Source organism: Puntigrus tetrazona, unplaced genomic scaffold (assembly GCF_018831695.1).
Source record: "Puntigrus tetrazona isolate hp1 unplaced genomic scaffold, ASM1883169v1 S000000007, whole genome shotgun sequence".
Classification (NCBI taxonomy): domain Eukaryota; kingdom Metazoa; phylum Chordata; class Actinopteri; order Cypriniformes; family Cyprinidae; genus Puntigrus; species Puntigrus tetrazona.
Window position 1 is genome coordinate 249,948 of NW_025047687.1, and position 19,766 is coordinate 269,713.

Below are 19,766 nucleotides of genomic sequence, written 5' to 3' on the forward strand. Positions count from 1 at the left end.
ATGCATTCTTAAAAAGGATTTTTTTTTAAATGGGTACTTCTTTTTAGCAAGAAAGCTTTAAAATGGTCAAAAATGAAGAATTTTTTTTAATAAATCCTGTACTTTCAGCAAAATAATGTATAAGGGTTTGCACAAATATATAATCTAAAATGTGTATATTATACTGATTTCTAAAGAATGGCACACGATGTTGAACATACATAAAAAAATAAAAAATATAAATGCATTCAGAAAGATCAAATTGCAAAATGGATATTTTACACATGCAAATATTTTACGTTTTTTTGATTCAATAAATGCAGCATTGGTTACTACTTATAAAAAAACTGTTAAAAACAAAATACAAAACAAATTCTTATAAAAACAAATAAAATGTTTAACAATAATATAATTCTTACTGACCCCAAACTTAAATAGTGTATCGTTATTTCTAAACCCGTTACGAAAATTAATATAATATTCACATTAAAGTAAATCATATTTTTCAAAGCATTTACAGCTGCAATTACAGACCGTTTGCAATGAAAACAAATAAGTGGAGCAAATATTAGTACAAACCTTAAAGAAATATCAGTGCAGACCAAACCCTCCCTCCCTTTCTCTCTTTCTCTTTCTCCATCACATTTGGCGTTTCTGTACTCTCTCTTTCAGCCGTTTGCTCCTCCTACCCTCTCATGCTCTGTTCACTCAAGCTCTGCCTCTTTGTGTCTCGCGCTCTGAATGCACTTGTAAGTTTAATCTCCGCTAAGGAGGAGAAGGAGGAGGAGCACCAGTGCATATGAGGTATCTCAGTGGCTGTCAGATACAGTGTTCACAGGACGAGACATGAGAAGGCATCTCATCCATTGTGTCAGTTTGTTATTTTATGTTTGAAGTCTGCTTAGGTGTGCTGCTGCTCCTGAGTGATCGAAGCAGTGAGCTGAGATTGCAAAGAAACCAGTTTGTGTGTTTGGATAAGCAGCATCTCTGATCGGAGGATTTGAATGCACAGAAAAAGCTCTGAACCTTTTTTTATGTGAGATGGAAGCCATGCAGGTGGTCTTGAGCAGCGGGCTATGTGATAAACGAGCTGTGAACTTGATGTGCCAGTTGGGAAAGCACTGAAATGAGTCGTGGACATCGCTTTATAAGCACTTTGCCTTTCTAGTTAAGCTTGTTTGATATTCTCCAAGCAGGAGTGCTTTGCACAGTACAGCAGGACCGAGGAACTTTTAAATTTGCTCTCTGGAGGATCTGGATCCGGCTGACTTGGCTTTGTTTCTTGGAGACACTTTGCACTCTCTTCCTGAATTTGCTCTGTGATAAACGTGCATCCTCTGAGACAGAATGCAGGTGTCGTTTGTTTGCACAGACCACCGGTCCATGAGCCGCAGCACGGATGATAGGCTCAATCGACAAAACGCCAACAGTCCCAGCACTGGTACCGAAGCAAGTTCAAAGCCGTGGCCATGGTGGCCAGTGGGAGCCTCGGGCAGCTTTCTGTCCAGGCGTCCCTTCTTCAGCGACCAAAGCATGAGAACTGGCATGAAGTATAGGTAGGATACTAATGTAATGAAAGAAGGGTTTATTTTGCGACTGTTATTTAAAAAATTTTGATAATGTGAAACATTTTACTAAATGTGGTATGTATATGCTATTAGATTGTTCACAAACAATATTTTAGCATAAACACAATTTAGGAAGAAATGGTAGCATTTACATCATTTTAACTCTTTTTCGGACAGTGCTGAATGATCCTATCAGGCTCAATAGCATAAAAATGAGAATATGCTTCGTCCATATATGCATTTCAGCTATTGTAATTGGATAAAGTGCTTTGATTGCATATAATGTTGTATATATTAGCCCGTCAATTTCACTATTACACTTCAAATCATTCTGCAAATTTAAGCTTTAACTGTTAAAAAAATAATGAACACTCTTTTTCTTAATCATTTTAAGCCTATTGAGCCACTGGCAGACTAGATTAATATTCCTACATTGCTGCTGTCAGCTTTTCCATAAAAATCCCAGAGCTTTGTATCAAAATTTACTGCTGACATACTTGTCTCAGAACCGTTCTCTTATGTCTTTATAATATATAATATTGTTATATATAATTTCATTATGTAATTTAAAGCCTTTTTTTAATTTTCATTAGGAGTTTCATTTTCTATCTTTCAAACGTAACATTTTCTGCATTAGTTAACAACAAACCTGTAAGTATTTGTTAATTTACATAATGACTGATGGAAACACTGCCAGATTGCTTTCAGCTGTCATGTTCATTTGCAGAAAAATCCTAATAACAGCTCTTAATGGAGCGTGTGATCTTTCCTTCCTATTTAAAATCAGGATTGCGAAATGATTGTTGTCAGAGGCTCCAATTTATGTCAAGCTTGATATTCATTTCTGTAAAGCGAGAGAGTTAGCTAGACCTTGATAATTTCATATATTCATTTATGCACTCATTATAAGTTGCTTCATACAATGTCACTGTCTTGGAGCTCATTTTCTTATTTTGAAGAAATCTTCATTATGTTGGAACATTACATTAAGAAACAAAAGAGGAAGGTTTTGCACAGCTCTTTCTTTCTTTTTCTTTTTTTTTTTACATTTAACAAAAAATTGTGTTGTGCTTATATATTAGACAGCTAAATTAGGTAGCAAGCTAGAGAAGAAGAGAAATGCAGAGAAGAGACAGAAGTAATGACATAAGCATTTTTGTGTGAACTAGGCTTTTAAAATGAGAACAACTTATGTGGATCTTCTTGCTATTGTTTTAAAATTCTCTGAGGCAAGCAGTATTTGATACCAGCCCCTTCTGTTGTCTTGAGATTGAGGTCGTAGAGTGATCCCCATGCCAATAGTCAAAGATCCTTCCGGCTCTTAGAAGCCCCCCATATTGACTGCAAGGTCAGCATCTGATCTTCTGCCAGAGAATGTGGGTCTATGTGGATAAACTAGAGCATCGCTTTGAGCTGTAATGATGCTTCGAGACCCACCGAATGCTACTGTGAATGTGTGTTTTTAAAACATACGGAGAGTTCATGTATATGTGATGAAAGACTGTGGGCAGTGTCTTGGAGTTTCTTTGAGGGTTTGTTTATGTGTGTTTGAAAACTGTGCTCAAATACCCAGAGGAAGACACAGCCCGGGAAGCACTGCTCTCTTGTCAGGGTGAGTTTCAATGATGTGCCATATTAACTCCCTAGAGCTGTTGGTAGCAGAAGTGGGCCATTGCACTCAAGGTTCAAGAATCTGAAACTTCAGCACAGGAAGTTACATCACAGACCACTTTTAATGAGATGTAATGAACACAAAAGAAGCTTCTGGCTACTAAACTAAAATAAAGTTCTTTATTGGCATTGTTTTTTATAACATACATGGAATCTTTCCATTGCACAAAATGTAATTTTTTGTGTTCTATTTTGGTTAAATATTTGGATGAACATATTTTTTGTTGGAATAATGTGCACGGGTGAATTATGTTATCTTGTTGCATAAATATTTGTTGTCATCAGTGGTGCTATTTAATTTTTTGTGGAAAATGTGACTTTCATGATTTTTGATTAATCGAAGTTCAGAAGAACACCATCTATTTGGCATACAATTGTTAACTGATTAAAGTATACTGTTAAATGATAACAGTGAGAGAGATCGGTTTTAAGGTTCTTTATTGGCATTGATTGGTTTAACTTTTACACAGTATTTCCTGCACAAAAGCTTTTTTTTTTTTATAATTGTTTCATAATTTTTTTATTATTTTTATTATAGGGGTTAATTAAAAAAATTCGGACTAAGAAAACTTTTTTTTTTAAAGAATTGTTCATTAATTTACAAAACCAAAAAAAATATATATATTCTACGGCATTGTTACACAAACTCCTTTTTGGAACCTTTATTTTTAAAGGTAAAGAACTGCAGGTAAAGGGTGTTCATGCCAAATTTTTCCATTGCTGGAAAAATAAATTTGTGTTTCAGTATGATTACCTTTTACTCTGTGCTCCCAAATGGACAAAAGTCCTTCCAGTCCTGTTTTCCAGGATTCACTCTGGCAGACCGACACCTTTGTCTCACCTAGTGTAATTTTCTTTAGTCAGTTCCAATCACAATCTCATTCTGTCCAGATGAATCGAAGCAGACAGGGCCATTGTAAAGAGAGGGGACTGGAGAGGAGGGAAGGGGGAGTTGGAGCTTTCAATTAACCAGCATCTTTCCCAGTCCAGATCGTGCAGTATTACTCTGGGCACTTTCCACAGTACGACAGACAAAGACATTGTACCAGTGAGTGTAGAATTGGGAAACGATGCCATATATTGTAGATTGAAGTTGCTTGACATCTCTAACCTTATGTTATCCACTCGCTTTCTGTGAAGCTGCTTCAGTTTAGCTGTGTGGACAGATTACATGGCTCCGGTCAGGATTCAATTAATAATTTGGGTAAAACAGGCTTATGATTTTGTGGAGGATATCCTATTAAGCTAGGGTGATGCAAAATGGGCCTCAAACCTCTTTATTTATATCTTTCCTTTATTCTGCAAAACAAATCTATTTAAACAAAAATGCTAATGCAAAGCAACATGAAATGTGTTTGCAATCTAATTTTATATATATATATATATATATATATATATATATATATATATATATATATATATATATATATATATATAACGCAGCATTGGTGCAAAAACGATGATTCATGCTTTTGAAGCTCTGTGACCGTCAAAGATTTATGTGATTTTAAAATGTTTGATTAGTACAAAATAATAAATCAGTTTCAAGACCATAGATTTTATTATAAAAGGTTTCCCTGAAACAATGTTTAGAAAACGACTTGTATATCTGACATTCACCAAATGCACTTAAATAGCATCTGCGAAAACATAATTGGAAGTTCTAAAATCAAAGTGTTAAGAGATGTAAGGCGGCGCAGTAAGCGTTAAAGTGTTAAGGCGTTAAAAGAGTAGGCGTGTTGAGAGATTTTATTGCACTTCTGGATCTCACTATAACTGATACTACCTTCAGTTCAGACTCACTCCCACATGAAATAATGCCTGATGAATGTTTGTGAGAAACAAACTGCAGCCTTTGCTTCTACAAAGCCACACAATTGCACTATAAACGCTCCGTCTCACATGTGCATTTCTATTTAAGGCTTTAGGAGAGAGTATGTGTAACCCTTCACTCCTCACTCTAAGGGTTTTTTTTTCCTGCTTCTGAACCGAGGATGGATGGCTGTATGTTGTGCTCTCTGTGCGGTGCTGATAGCTTTTAATTAAGGCTTGTAATTAAGGCATGTTTGCGCTTTAAAAATGTGCAATGTCACTGTTTTTCTCACGCTCTAGGAATAGATTTAATAAATCCTGGGCTCTACCATAAATAAACGTTTTTATTTATCTCCATAGTTTGTGTTGTGTTGATGGTGTGGACTGCATCTGTTTCCATAAAAAAACGATCTGAAACCTCCAGCTGTGTACTTTGCCAAGCAGTACTCCCATTCAGAGGACAAATCTGAATCATTTTGAAATATCCATTTGTTTAATTATAGTTTACTTATTTTTGGTCTCACTGAACAAAAATTATTAGTGCACATAACTGTAAAAGACACTATAATCTTTATAATCTTTCATCAAATCGTTGCTCTGCTTCTGAAAGGATTTTCATTTCAGCTGATGTCACCAAGGGTGCTTAAATTTCAACCAGAGGTTTTCAGCTGTGTTGCAGACAGATACTAATCAATACTTCATAATACAGAAGTAAAATGGGCTGCAAAGAGTTTCATATTGGCTTTAGATTACCTGGGCATTTTGCAGGAGGTGAGTAACTGAGATGTAACTGTTAGAAATTAGACCATTAGTTTGAATGACAGTATTTTATTTGCAAAACCTGCTAGGTGATCATGACTATTTTAGATCAGAGTTTTGGATTTAATTTTTCTGATGAGCACGAAAAAAGGTTAGATTATTTAAATAAACATTATTTAAATAACATTATCTGAAGTACAAGTTACATTGATGACACAGGAAAGTTCAACTCACAATGCAATTCGATTCATTGTACTGATTTTACAATACCATTTTTTAATGACAAATCATAAATGAAAAAGCTTCTTTAGCGTAAATGGACTTAAGCAGTACATCTGTGCATCACGACTGACATAGAAGTGCGTCGCTGATTGAGTACAGCGGATACTCTCCAAAACGCGGCACTACAGTGACGTTACAGTGCAAAATATTTGAATAAAGTCATCTTGTTGGTTTTCTTTCTGTACAATAAGCATTCTCGTAGCTTCTTAACGTCACGGTCAAACCACTGATGGACTATTCAGACAATGTCTTTAATACTTTTCTGGACCATGACGGTGTTATTAAATTGGCTGTCAGTAGGACAGTCACAAGCCTCAAGAAATTAGTCCTGTTTTATGTACAAAAACTGGACAAATGCCTTTGAATATAAAATGTGACCAATGTCTTGAGGTTTGTTATCCATAGTATAAGTGAAATTATTGTTTTTGTTTCATTGAATTCTTAGAAAATAATACACTTTCACTTGGTCACATCACTACTTTGGGTGTGCATTATTTTCAAAGAATTCGACAGACCAAAGTCAGTTATTGTTTACTTAACATAACAAGTTTCAATCTTTACAATATTTCTGTTTTTACTGTTTTTGTTCAAACAGATGCAAGCATACAGGAAAGCATTTAAAAATTGCACTGACTCCAAACTTTTAAACAGTACTGTCTTTTTATTTAAATTTAAGTTTTAAGTGACTAGTATGGCAGCAACATACAAAAGCTGTTATTATATATGGGCACATCCAACCTATTTGTTACTAAAGATAAAGGGATTGTGTAGGACTTTGTGAGCGACAGACATTCCTGTTCTGCAGGTCTGAAATTGTGCACGTGTTGATTCTGTGTGGGCCACTTCATAACCCTGATAATGGTAACGTGAACTCTTATTCACAGTGTGTGTGTGGAGGCTGAGGAAAAACGGGTGGTGTTAGTGGAGAAGAGGGAAAGATGTGGGATTTGAGATGGAACTTCTTTCTGACTAGAGCTGAAGCCGTTCTCAGGTAGAGCTACTGCTTTTAGAACAGGGTGTAGGAGGCTTGCTCACAGTCTGAATTGCTCTTACATAAACACAAATTTCAGAGAACAAATCCGCACGAGGCAGCCATCAGAGTATTGTGTGAAGAAAGAATGGTGTACATATAATTGAACACATTACCCACTGCAGATTACTTGAAGAATTTGGTACATTGCTCCTACGTGACCTTTTAGCCCTTGCCTGGCATTAATTACTTATAACAGCACGGCTTGTGCGCTACTTTAGTGATGCTCTCATTTCCTTTGAGGGCCATTTGGCTACTGTTTGGTCATGCGAAATGCATTTTCCTTGCCTAAAAATGAACATTTGGTCATCTTTTATTCACCCTTAGGCATCATAAAAGTTGGCAATATGACTTGTGCACTTTATTTCAAGTACTGAAGCCATCTCATGCTGATGTTGAAGTTAATTTAAGTTATAGGGTTGATGAAAAGGGTAAAAAGGGTTGATGATTAAAGGGTAAAATGAAAATTCTGTCATTAAGTACTCACCCTCATGTTGTTTCAAACCTGTTCCAAACCTGTAAGACCCTAAGTTAAATCTTCCGCCATTTTGGAGAGTACTTAACGTAAAATGGTAGAAAAGTTGAGGGAGAAGAATAGAAAAAAGGATTTTTCCAGTTATAGATTTTTCCTTTTTTTTCCTCTGAAAAGTAAGGGTGTACACTAGGTAACAGCTCTGTTAATAAATGTATTATAAGTCACACATAGTTTTTTTTTTTTACAATTATTTACAATAGTAATAATAATTTACTGTGTGTGTGTGTGTATATATATATATATATATATGTATATGTATGTGTGTGTGTGTTTTATATAATTCATTTATTTATATTTATTCATATATATTTATTTATTGTCATTGATATCGTTATCTCAATACCTGAAATTATCAAGATAATTCTTTTAGATCATATCGCCCATCTCTACTGCGCACTACTGCCAAAAAACACAATCCTATTTAACGGCCATATCTCGTGAACAGAAGCTCAGTTCCTAAACAAGGCCATATCTGCAGATGAAACGTTTTTTGTAGAAGGATTTAAAAAATAATAATTATTTTATTTTTAATTTTTTTAATAATGTTTTTGTTTTTTGTAAATATAATCGTCAAAATATTCTAACAACAACAATTTTGGAGGTCATGTACATATGTTGTGCTCTAAGTCAATATATTGATTATTGCACCAGGCCTATCTTAAACAAAATGATATTGAAGCTACATCAATCCGATACCAAGGATCGGTATCGGGTCCGGTGTGGTCATTTTCTTTGGATCGGTATCAATCAGACGAGGCCGATCCAAATCAGATATTGTGCGTATACTATTCTGTTATTGTCGAGCCTCTCAAAGGCACAAAAATGTATCTGCTTGTTTACTCATGAATATATTTTACTACAATGCAAAGAGAAAGGTGTAACATTTTACCAGATTTAGTCCTTAGCTTATTCACCATTATTTGTTAATAACAATTTTTCACTAGATTTTATAAAGGTATTGTGCACTCATGATTTTTCTAGAGTATCTTTTGCTGCTAAATTAACCAATAAATTAGTTTATAATAGTATTTTTATAGATAATATAATATAATATATAAATAAATATAAGATAATATATAAATTATAAAATTATATATTTTTTCATTTTAAATTTTTATTAAAATTAAGTTGTCTGTATGTAGTAGATTGTGTTTAACACACGAGTGATGATCATGTCAACACAGAGAAGTAAAAAGTTCTACATTGATTTAAAAAAAAAATGGATTGAATCGGTGTCAGCAGACACTCAAAATTTTAAGGATTGTATCGGTTCTGAAAAAATGGTACTGTTGCATCCCTAATTTACACTTCATGTCAATGATAATCGAAATCAATGGCTATGTATTTATTTCTGCCATTCAAAAGATGTGAGAAATTGCATTTATTTGGTCAAACTATTGCTTTAATATTGACAAATGTGTTTTGACAAATAGTGTTCTAGCTTTAAAGCGTGATGTCCTGATCTTTTCAGTTCACAAACTCACTGAGGCAGGTGGAGACGATAAACAGAGACAGAAGTCATCCGAACTCTGAAAAGCTGAACTCCCTCTGCTTCGTAAACAAACCTGGCCGCCCCGCGTTCTCTGCATATCGTTAACCCGGCTAAAAGACACAGGTGACATTTATTGACCTCTGGCTTGGTCTCTGGTGACTCCTGGCAAACCCAGTCTTCAGCTCTGCACCTGGGTCCAGTTGTGACTGGGCTGCCGTCCACCATGCAGTATTCAGCTCCAGCCCATAAAATATTCAACACAACACAACGCTGACAACAAGAAAACAGTAACACAATCAAGACATTGCTGGCCTGGATTGTCTTTCGATTTGCTAATTTCTTTAGTCCAGCATAGTGGTTTTAACAGGGTCGTCTTATTATTTGAGCTTCCTTGACACAGTTGCACAGCTTCAGTTCCGGTTTAATTTGAACTAATCATGTTAAGGATACTCCATTTGATGTAACAAACATCAAACCATGAAAGGAGTCTTCTTCTGATCTCCATATCTCAGATCTTATTCACTGTACAAGAGTGCAACCAATGAATGAATCTTAAACAGCCTTGGAATTCATGTGTGCATATTGTTTGTTTCCTACTGGGTGGTAATTGCTGCGTATAATGAGAATAAGAAGGCTCATTTTTGGCAGCCAGAGATGAGATTGAGATAAATCTTTGGCACGTGCCCGTTTTCACGTTTTACACAACGCAATCACACCAACCGGTGTAATGCTTTATTGAAAGGCCATTATGCAACAACACATTGATTTTGAGTGTGTGAGCTGAAACGCCTCACCAGGATGAGAATTATCAGCAGTTATCAGAGTTTTAAAAAGTATGCATTTGCATATTCAAGTCAGTTTTATGTCAAGTCAGAATTGTGTGTATTGCGTAAGTTTGTTACAACAGCATTTCTAAACCACAAAAGTTAGATTACTAGTTAGTTAAAAATGCACATTTTCACCAAATGTAATAAAAAACTGTAATGTTGGCCTGTGGAGGTATATAGCAGCATAAGCTGCTTGAGCTTTTTCTATTATGATCAGTATTCAACTGTACAGTAATTTGACAAAACACAAGTACTGTTATTATTAATCACTTTGATGAAAGTGTATCTCTCAAAAACATTTGTAAGTCTTTTAAAGAAAGCTTCCATTTCGGTACAGGTCGGTCATTATTACAGATCTAAAAATATGTATGCATAAAAACAATGGCATTGAAAGCTAATCTTCATCACCTTGCCAAACTACGCAATATCACGTTCATAATCACAGATGAATCGCCTTCAGTTGAATGAATGCAATGTTGTGTAGCTTGACAAGGATCTAAGGCTCTGTGACTGTCCCATCGACTGCCAAGTAATGTCACTGTCAAGGTCCAGAAAAGTATAAAAGACTTCATCAGAATAGTCCATCTGCAAACAGTGGTTCAGTCTGAATTTTAAGAATTAAAAATAATATGAAGCTTTTTGATTATTGAGTGTTAACACTGCTGCTATATAATGCTAAAAAGACATTGTTTAGAGCTCCACAAAGCAACAGTGACATGACCAAGATGGGGGGCAGCAGATAAGAGTCATTGTTGTTGCAATGTTGTCTGATGATTATAGTCACACAGAAATTATATGCTTCATGTTTACAGTAGATTTGCAGATACAGTGGCAGAAGGCTTGTCTCTGAGTTCTTTACGATTAAGGAGCTGTACCATGATGCTTCTGTCCAACATACAACAGTTTATCTCACCTCAAACTCTAATTAAAAAGTTAATAACTTTTTGTGACATTGCCTTGACCATTGTTGATTAACCACATGCTCTTTACTTTTTAGCTCCATGTTAATTGCAAAACTAGATTTGAGCAGATACTCATTCCTCTTCCCCTTGTGAATTGTGCCTTGCAGATAGACATTTGCTTATTAACTTCGAGATTCCCTTGTGTCTACAGGAACAGCGCTCCGATGGGTTATTTACCAAACATTTCTAAATTTTAATCTTTTGAACTTTTGTGCTAAGGTGCCTGGAGAAATCACCAACCATTTTAAAATTCTCAGAAAATACTGATATGAATAGGATCTCATGAAAAGCTGGTCCGGTCCGGCCATCCAGGTTATTTTTTGGATCCTATGCAGCATGTGGCTCGCTGTGACCTGCTGACGTCTGTCTTTCATTGCACTGTGCCACTGGACACCCACATGTTTCTAATCCAACATGGACGCCCCCCGCACAAATGCACACACACACAAAAACACCACGTACGCATATAGAAACACGCAAATACAAGCCTTGTACTCCTACACACAGAGACAGCTTGTTATATCACCCCTAATCCCAGTTACACACATGCTCGTGTACAGACATCACAAACTAGGGCTGACAGCATAATCTATCTATCTATTGTGCATGTACGTGCGTGTGTGTGCTATGTGTATTTAGATTTATTTATCTAAATATTGTGTAAATACAAACATGCATGTATATATTTAAGAAAATAATAATTTAAATTATTTTAATATGCATATATGCATGTACATATTTACTCTTTAAATTGTAAATAACTTTATTTTGGATGCAGTTATTTGTTTCATAGCACTTAATTTCATATAACAGCATAATCTATCTATCCTTGTGCGTGTGTGTGTGTGTGTTACAAACAAATTAAATATTTCAGTATATACAATCAGTCCAATATACAAACACACACAAACACAGAGAAAAGTACGTGCTGTTCTTCTGTTTTGCTAATTTCAGACATCTGTGGTACAAATCTGCTGTTTTATGCATTCTAATCGTGTTTTGTTTTCTTTCTGTGAACCTTTACAAATCTTATAATCATCTTACCATCTTTTTGGCTTTGTATGCAACACTGTTCTTTTTGGCACACTAGTTTTCTTGGCTGGAAAATTAAAAAAATATATATAATAATAAAGTCTAACTAAAACAACATAAAAATTAAACAAAACAAAGTTGGGTCCAAATTCTTGTGCCCAAACCTCTGGGTGTGAGAGCTGTCCTCCGAGATGATCTGTGCTGAATTTCAAAGAATGGTACAGAACTTGAAAACTTCTCTCTTTCTCTCGTGTGACTCTGGACTGTTGAGCCTTTCTTTAACCAGTTATTCTTCATTATAGCTGCTGTCTCTATAAGTCTATAGTCTTCCTCGCTCCCAAGAATCTGGGGTCAGTAATCTGCCCTCAGGCACTGCTAAGACTTATTTTCCACAAGATACACCAATCAGCAGAATGGCTTATAAACTCTGTAAGCTCCCTGGCAGCCCCAGTGGCATCTACAGGACTCAGTCCAGGGTCGCTCAAGAATCTCATTGACTGAAGACAGTAGTTCAGTTTTCAAATCCATAGTGAACAGCATGGACAAGAACTGAACTGTACAGAAGGACTTGACTCACCATTTATTACACCTGAACAAATCTTTTTGCCGTCTTTTTAGGCAGCTCAATAGTTTTTAGAACAGAACTTTTTTTTGTTGAGAAAATTAGCTTGACACTTTCAAAGCTGACAGTCTGATATAGTACTTCAGTTGTATTATTCTGACTTTAGAGAGAACAAAGTGATAAAGAAAGCAGAGTAAAACCTATTAATCATTGTCATTTTCTTTTTTTCCAGAAACCTGGGGAAGTCAGGCCTGAGAGTCTCATGTCTTGGATTAGGTAGGTTTATGGCCTTTTCATTAAGCCCTTTTGTAAAATAGATAAGGAAACTTGCAACCAACAATACAAGCTTTTGTAGTCTTTTTTTGTCATAAGATGAATTTCCTTCAGACTGAAGTGGCAGACAGCAGAAATCTGCACCATGCAGCCAGCGGTGTTCTGTTCTCTTGAGCAGGGCATTAAAGATTATCCATGTTATCTGTAGCTTTGTCTTAAGGCTTTACTCTTTAGTGTCATTGGTGGATCACTGATAATCATTTAAAGCCGGTTTATCTTGTGAAAAGCAGTGACTGATTCTAAATCTTTTTACAGGAACATGGGTTACGTTTGGAGGACAGATCACAGATGAGGTATGATGAGTATAAACACTGACTACTCCGATGATGTGATCTTTTCTATTCTTTTACACTTGCAGGAATAGTTCACCCAAAAATGAATGTTCTGTCATCATTTACTCAGTCTCTTGTCTTTGCAAAAAAAGCAAAATAAGTTAAAATCAGACCTTTGCACCAGGTTTGATGCCAGTGAGTAGTTGAACACCTATGGGTTTTCCATGTTAGCTTTATTTTTGATAAATAAATAATCACACATTGTAATTTTTTTTTTTTTCAAATGTAATACTTATAATATTTATTTAATTATAAAAATATGTTTTTCAACATAAAAATTTGCTAAATGCTTTAGTTTGTTTAAACATTCAAATTTATAGACAGATTTTTTTCTGCCAATACACTATTCAGCTTCCAGTAGTTTTTTTTTTCATTTCCAGCATGCATTGTAAATGCAACTAAGCACATTAAATATGACTTATATAGCAGCTTTTATAATGGAAGAGCCTGCAACACCTTGAATGCTGGATGCTGTCCTCTCTCTTCCTTCCTTCTGACAGATTGCGGAGCAGCTGATGACTCTGGCATACGAGAATGGGATCAATCTGTTCGACACGGCAGAGGTCTACGCTGCAGGAAAGTGAGTGCGCCAAAATGAACACACAGCCCACCCTCTGTCATATTACCACGTGCTGAAATATGTACTTTCTGTTAATCTGGTGAATTAGTTAAGTAATGTGATATTTTAAAAAGTTTACACAACATTTGCAGCATCAAAAATTACAGGTGTTTGCTTATATTTTTAATATCAGATCTAGTTGTCAGTTTTATACATTTTTCTTAAAGCATGAACTTTCCTCAAGTTTGCTTTAAAGCTAAGGCTTATTTCAAAAGGTGAATGAACATTTCTATGGCAGCTGACCCAGGGCATCGTTGGAAATGGCGTTCCTCGTCCATGTCTTGCGTGGGAGTTTGTGTTGATCTTGTCATAACGACTCAGCACAACCCAGCAGTGCTGTTCTTGGGATTAGAGAAGGACTCGAAACTGTCATGGCCATTTACTTATGTGGTAGATACTGCAGTATCACTTCTAGTTGGATCTTGAAGCGACATCATGTCTTAATGTGTCATACAAGCCAAATTCATGATTACTGTTGTTATTTGTCTGTAAATATATGGACTGCCATATACACTAAATTTGCATAAATATACCAGTGCATTAAAAAAATGAATATCGTGGAAAAGTTGTGAAACTTTCATATATTCTAGATTTTTTACATGTAAAGTAGAACATTTCAAAAGTTTTTTTTGTTTTAATTTTGATGATTAGAGGTTACAGTTACAAGGTCAAAGAACAACAGATGGCCTCAATTTACATTATAGGGATAGTCATTTAATGAAACTCAAACGTAATATTTAAAATAAAATATTTTGAGATACTGAATTTTTGACATTGATGAGCTGTATATTGTCTATTCATAAAATTATAACAAAAACAAAACAATGTTGTTTTACTTTACATTCGATAAGTCTTAAAAATATAAAAGTCATTTACAATAACATTTTCACTATGTTAAAAATTTTTTGAGATGCACCCTTGTTTTAGAGATACTATAGATAAACATCTGATGGGTTTTTTTTTTTTTACTTTTTTATGCTCATCGTGTTTATTGTGAACGCTGCTGCAATTTCTAATTTGAGAGATTTGTATCCTGACAGTAATGCATCTGTATATCAGATAGTTAATCTCAGATGTTATTCCTAGTGCTGAGAATCCATATTAGAGCACATTCTCCTTCCTCCAAACAAGGAAAGTTGCCTGACACATGATGTTTCATAAATAAACTGTGCAAATTAGGTGAGGATAGCGGTTGGTAATGTGCTCTGTCATTATCTGAGCACTGGGCGTGGGCAGCTCTGATGGGGTGAGAGGAGTGGGAAGACATGAGAGTGGGAAGGTCTGTTTTATTTATCCATTTGGAATAAATATGGCTCCGGCAGCATCTACCATCCAGCTGTGGTCATAGCAATGCACTAAACCCACAGGCCGTGATGGGACAAACACCCTGTGTAAATACTACGTGCACACACACGCATGCTGGCACATACATTGGCATGTGCATACTCACATCAGCTTTTGTCACCTTTCTGTATTTCTCTCCCTCGTACATAAACAAAAACTCAGGCTGAGCCGCCCCCTCCATCCATCTCTCATATTCAGATATCTTCGTAAAGATGAGCTTTTTTCTGCCATCTCTGGGAACCTGCTTTGAAGTGGGGACTTTTAAGAAAGTGCAAAGTACACTCATGTGGATTAATGAAGATCTCTCTGCATCTAATGATCACTAAATCAAAGCACAACAGCTAGCATTCAACAGCTTTCTGTTTTCATATGAAGCCTGGATCAGCGTGACACATCGAATCAATCAAGATTAAAGATGTGCATCCATCTTTGTGATAGATTGATTATTTCGTTGGACTTGCACAACTCGCTGAAATACTTGATTCTGATTGATAAGTCACAGCTTTCTGTTATTGGACATTTTTATTATTTAATATCTGTTATAGTAAAAATCATTTAGAATAATGTATAATAGTATTTATATTTTTAAGAAATATTTTTTTATGGATACATGATACGTGACCCTGGACCACAAAACCAGTCATAAGTGTACATTTTTAGAAATTGAGATTTAAGCTGATAAATAAGGTTTCTTTTGATGTATAGTTTGTTAGGAAAATGTTTGGTCAAGATACAACTATTTGAAAATCTAGAATCTGAGCATACTGAGAAAATCATCTTTAAAGTTGCAACTTTCTTGTAGCGCATGTAAGCAACAAAGTTCTTAGAAATGCATATTACCATATATTTATGGTAGGAAATTTACAAAATATCTTTTATGATCTTTACTTAATATCCTAATGATTTGGCAGAAAATAAAAAATGTTGGCGCATACAATGTATTTTTGGCTATTGCTACAATTATACCCCAGTGGCATAAAACTCATTTTGTGGTCGAGGGTCACATTAAAACTGGATTGTTTACAGGTATCAGATGTGCTTTCTTATTTTATTTATTTTTTCTTTTTATTATTTATCATTATTGGATTTTAAAGACCAGCCAATGTTTACTTGTGTACAATCCAAATATCATGTCTTATATTCTTTTGGACCTTTTCTTTAAGTAAGTTGCTAGTTAAAAGCTTGAGACAATAAATAGAGGTGTTAGGTGTTATTTTAGTATTATATAAATTAAGTATTATAATATTAATTTCTTTAGGTTTAGTGATTTTATGTGCTTTTGGTATTTTTCCTTATATTTCTATTTAAATTTAGTATTTTTTTTTATTAGTTTTAGTAATTTTAGTACTTAAACATAGTTTATTTCCATTATTTCTTATTTCTGCTGTTGTTGTTGTTGTTGCTGCTGTTGTTTGAAGTTAAGTTCATCTAATATTTATATTTTGTATATAAAAAAGTAATAGTTTAAACTTAAAAACAACACTGCCTTATGGCACAAACGAGTAAAATTATTTTTGCCAACCATTGTTAGAAGGTTAATTTATCCGAGAGTTTAAAATGTTGTTACTGAAATATGAGATCAAACCCATTTTGATTCCTCCTGAGCATTCCAAAAAAAATGGGGAGGGATACTTTTGAACTTTAAGAAGAACATTTGCTGTTTTTGGACCGTGACAGTATATTGCTTTATTCACTTTCACTAAATGAAAAAAGCAGCACTGAAGATGAGAAGCAACTCAAGGGGTTTGGAGCAAAATAAGAGTGATTTTCATTTTAAAGTCAAGTATTTCTTTAACAGTCTTTGTCTTCTTATAAGAATACTAGGAAGAAAAAAAAACATGATTGCAGAAGGATTTTAGAAAGATTAGTATAGCAGTGGGTGGGATTTGTAGTGCAAGTAAGCGTGGACTAAATTACAGCACAGTGGTTTATTGACTTGACTGGTGTGCGGTTTGAGGAAGAATATCACTCACTGGGACAATCTCAGCCCAAACTATATCCTCATTGGGCCCAATTAGCACCCTCAGCATCACTAATGGCTGCCAGAGAGCATTTTAGTCTCCAGGCTGTTGCTGACACTTTTCCTCATCTGTGTATGAAAAGGAGGCACATTTTTTAAATATGCTTTTAGCACCCAGGTTGTGTTAATTACTCATTCACATACCTTACTGCTTTAAAGCTAGACGCTACAGGCAAAGTTCATTTAAATTATAGCCTGTTATATATTTGACTATAATGTATTGTTTTAGAAATAAATAAAAACATCCAAAATACACATTCAAGTGTTTATTTTATTGTACCTTTACCCATTTGTGTCTAGATTTCAATTATATTATATATTTAAAGGCTATTTTCTCAAAATGAGCTTTGACCAGGTGTAGATGTATATTTTTAAGTTTGTTGATTTTAATGTTTTATTTCTGAAAATATCCAATTTATATTTCTATGGCTGTTTTTTTTGTTTTGTTTTATTTAAATGTATCATATTGGTGTCTCGAAAGAGGTGATTTATGAAATTTGAAATGTCCCTTCAGCAGCCTGTTTTGTTGCCTCTATATGTCAATAAAATGACGGATTAGTCCGATAACCATCAGGTTTTCTGTTGCAGGGCGGAGATGGTGCTGGGCAACATCATAAAGAAGAAAGGATGGAGGTATGTTCATTAACAACATACAGCTTTTCATTTCCTTCAGCCGCTTCTTATCTTGTGCTGATAACTCGGCCCAGTGCCTCAGAGATTGTGCCACAGCCATCCCAGACAGGCAGAAACATAAATTATTAAAGACTGGCTCACCCCTGCAGATGTCCCATCTAGATATTGAATTATGAAACGGTCGCATGGGTGAGTTTATTGTGCAGTTGATGTCCTGATATATGTGTGTGTAACCTAACACAAGCTAAAGGAGGGTCATGGTTAATAGAATCCCTTTTGTTAAGAGGTTTTCATTTAAAGCAGGGTGGGCTCTCGCTGTTTCTGCATAATGAGATGAAAAGTAACTGAGCTCTCTGCAGGAAAGGATCTTCACATTTGTGTGTGTGTGTGTGTGATACCGTGCTGCTTAGTCATCCTGCTAGTCAGTGTGCATCAATATCAGGGCACACAACCCCTCACCTCTGCAGAGACATAGCTTATTTCTGTCCTGTGTGTCTATGCGTGGGCTTACTTACAATTTGTGAGAAAGTCAGCTAAATCTGACAGAACTTCCGTTTGAGGAAAGAATATTCTTTAAACAAAAACTGTATGTGGTAGTGAATTATGTGTAAAATCTGTAATCATACAATAATTAAAAAGTAAGTAATCTGATTATAAACATTTAAAAATGTAATATAACCTCTAATATAACCTAATATGAGTACTTAATTTCATGGATTCTTATCCAGGTTTAATCCAGATGTAAGCAGTAGTGTTTGAGTGTGTGTGTGTGTGTATATGTATACTGTATGTGTTAATGCATGCATTTATGCATGTAATTGCATTTATGTAATTATTAAAATGATTATCAAATATACTTATAAACCTTTACATGAAAGCAGATGTCTGTGCTATGTCCTCATTTAGACAGCTAAATAAACGTGTATGTGTATGTGTGTGTGTGTGTGTGACCATGCATTCCTTTGAAATTAAAATGGTTACCGCAAGCCATTATTCTGGTGTAATTATTTGCAACCTGATAATTACTTTTTAAACGCCTTCCAAAAAGTGACCTAATTTTTTTTTTTTCTTTTTTTGCAGACGCTCAAGTTTAGTCATTACAACCAAAATATTTTGGGGTGGAAAGTATGTATATTTTTATTATACAATGAATCATGGCATTATGTGAACAAAGCTTCTAAAGTTTTAATGTTACACTCATGGATTACACAAAGTAGCTTTAGCTTTTTTCTATCATATGAACACATATCAAGCCAAGTAATGTCTCATCAATATAATTTACTAAAGTTGGCATCACTGATAATTGCCCAAATAGTAAATATGCTGCTGTTTTCTAGAGCAGAGACTGAGAGAGGACTGTCAAGAAAACACATTATAGAAGGTGAGTGGACCTCAAAGCTTACATGTTACAGAGCAGCAGCTGACCTGAACTTCACAATTTCATTCATTTGTGTGCAGAACTGATTTGTGTTACACTTCTGTAGGTCTGAAGGCATCATTGGAGAGACTGCAGCTGGAGTATGTGGACGTAGTGTTTGCAAACAGACCAGACCCTAACACACCCATGGAAGGTACTCATTTCATTTGCTATAAACCTTTAAATAACAAACTCTACTATATCTTCATCCTGTGCTGCTCCAGATTGATTCCTCAAATCAAATGCAAGCAATTCACAATTTACCCATTTGCCCTTTTGTAAGTTGCCAGCCTGAATTAAATCTCAATCAATGTTTTCAGGAGAAAGGGTGGCTGCTCTTTAAAAAAACATGGCAGAAATGTTATTTGATCTACTTTTATTAGCCTAGCTGCCCTTTAGAAAGTTCACACAGTTCAATGGTTGAAACACAAACAGCTCAGGGGCCTGTAGACATCTGCTGTTCGTGTCATTAAAGAGCTCGACACTTCAATAGTCTGCTTCTCTCTTGCGCTCTTAGACAGATCTCACATAGTTTAGAGCAGTATGACTCTCAAGCT

At 35.2% G+C, this 19,766-nt stretch overlaps 1 pseudogene; it reads left to right on the forward strand.

The window, feature by feature from the left end:
- Positions 1–1,163: 1,163 nt before the first annotated feature.
- Positions 1,164–19,766, forward strand: part of LOC122332234 — a 28,024-nt pseudogene continuing 9,421 nt past the window's right edge.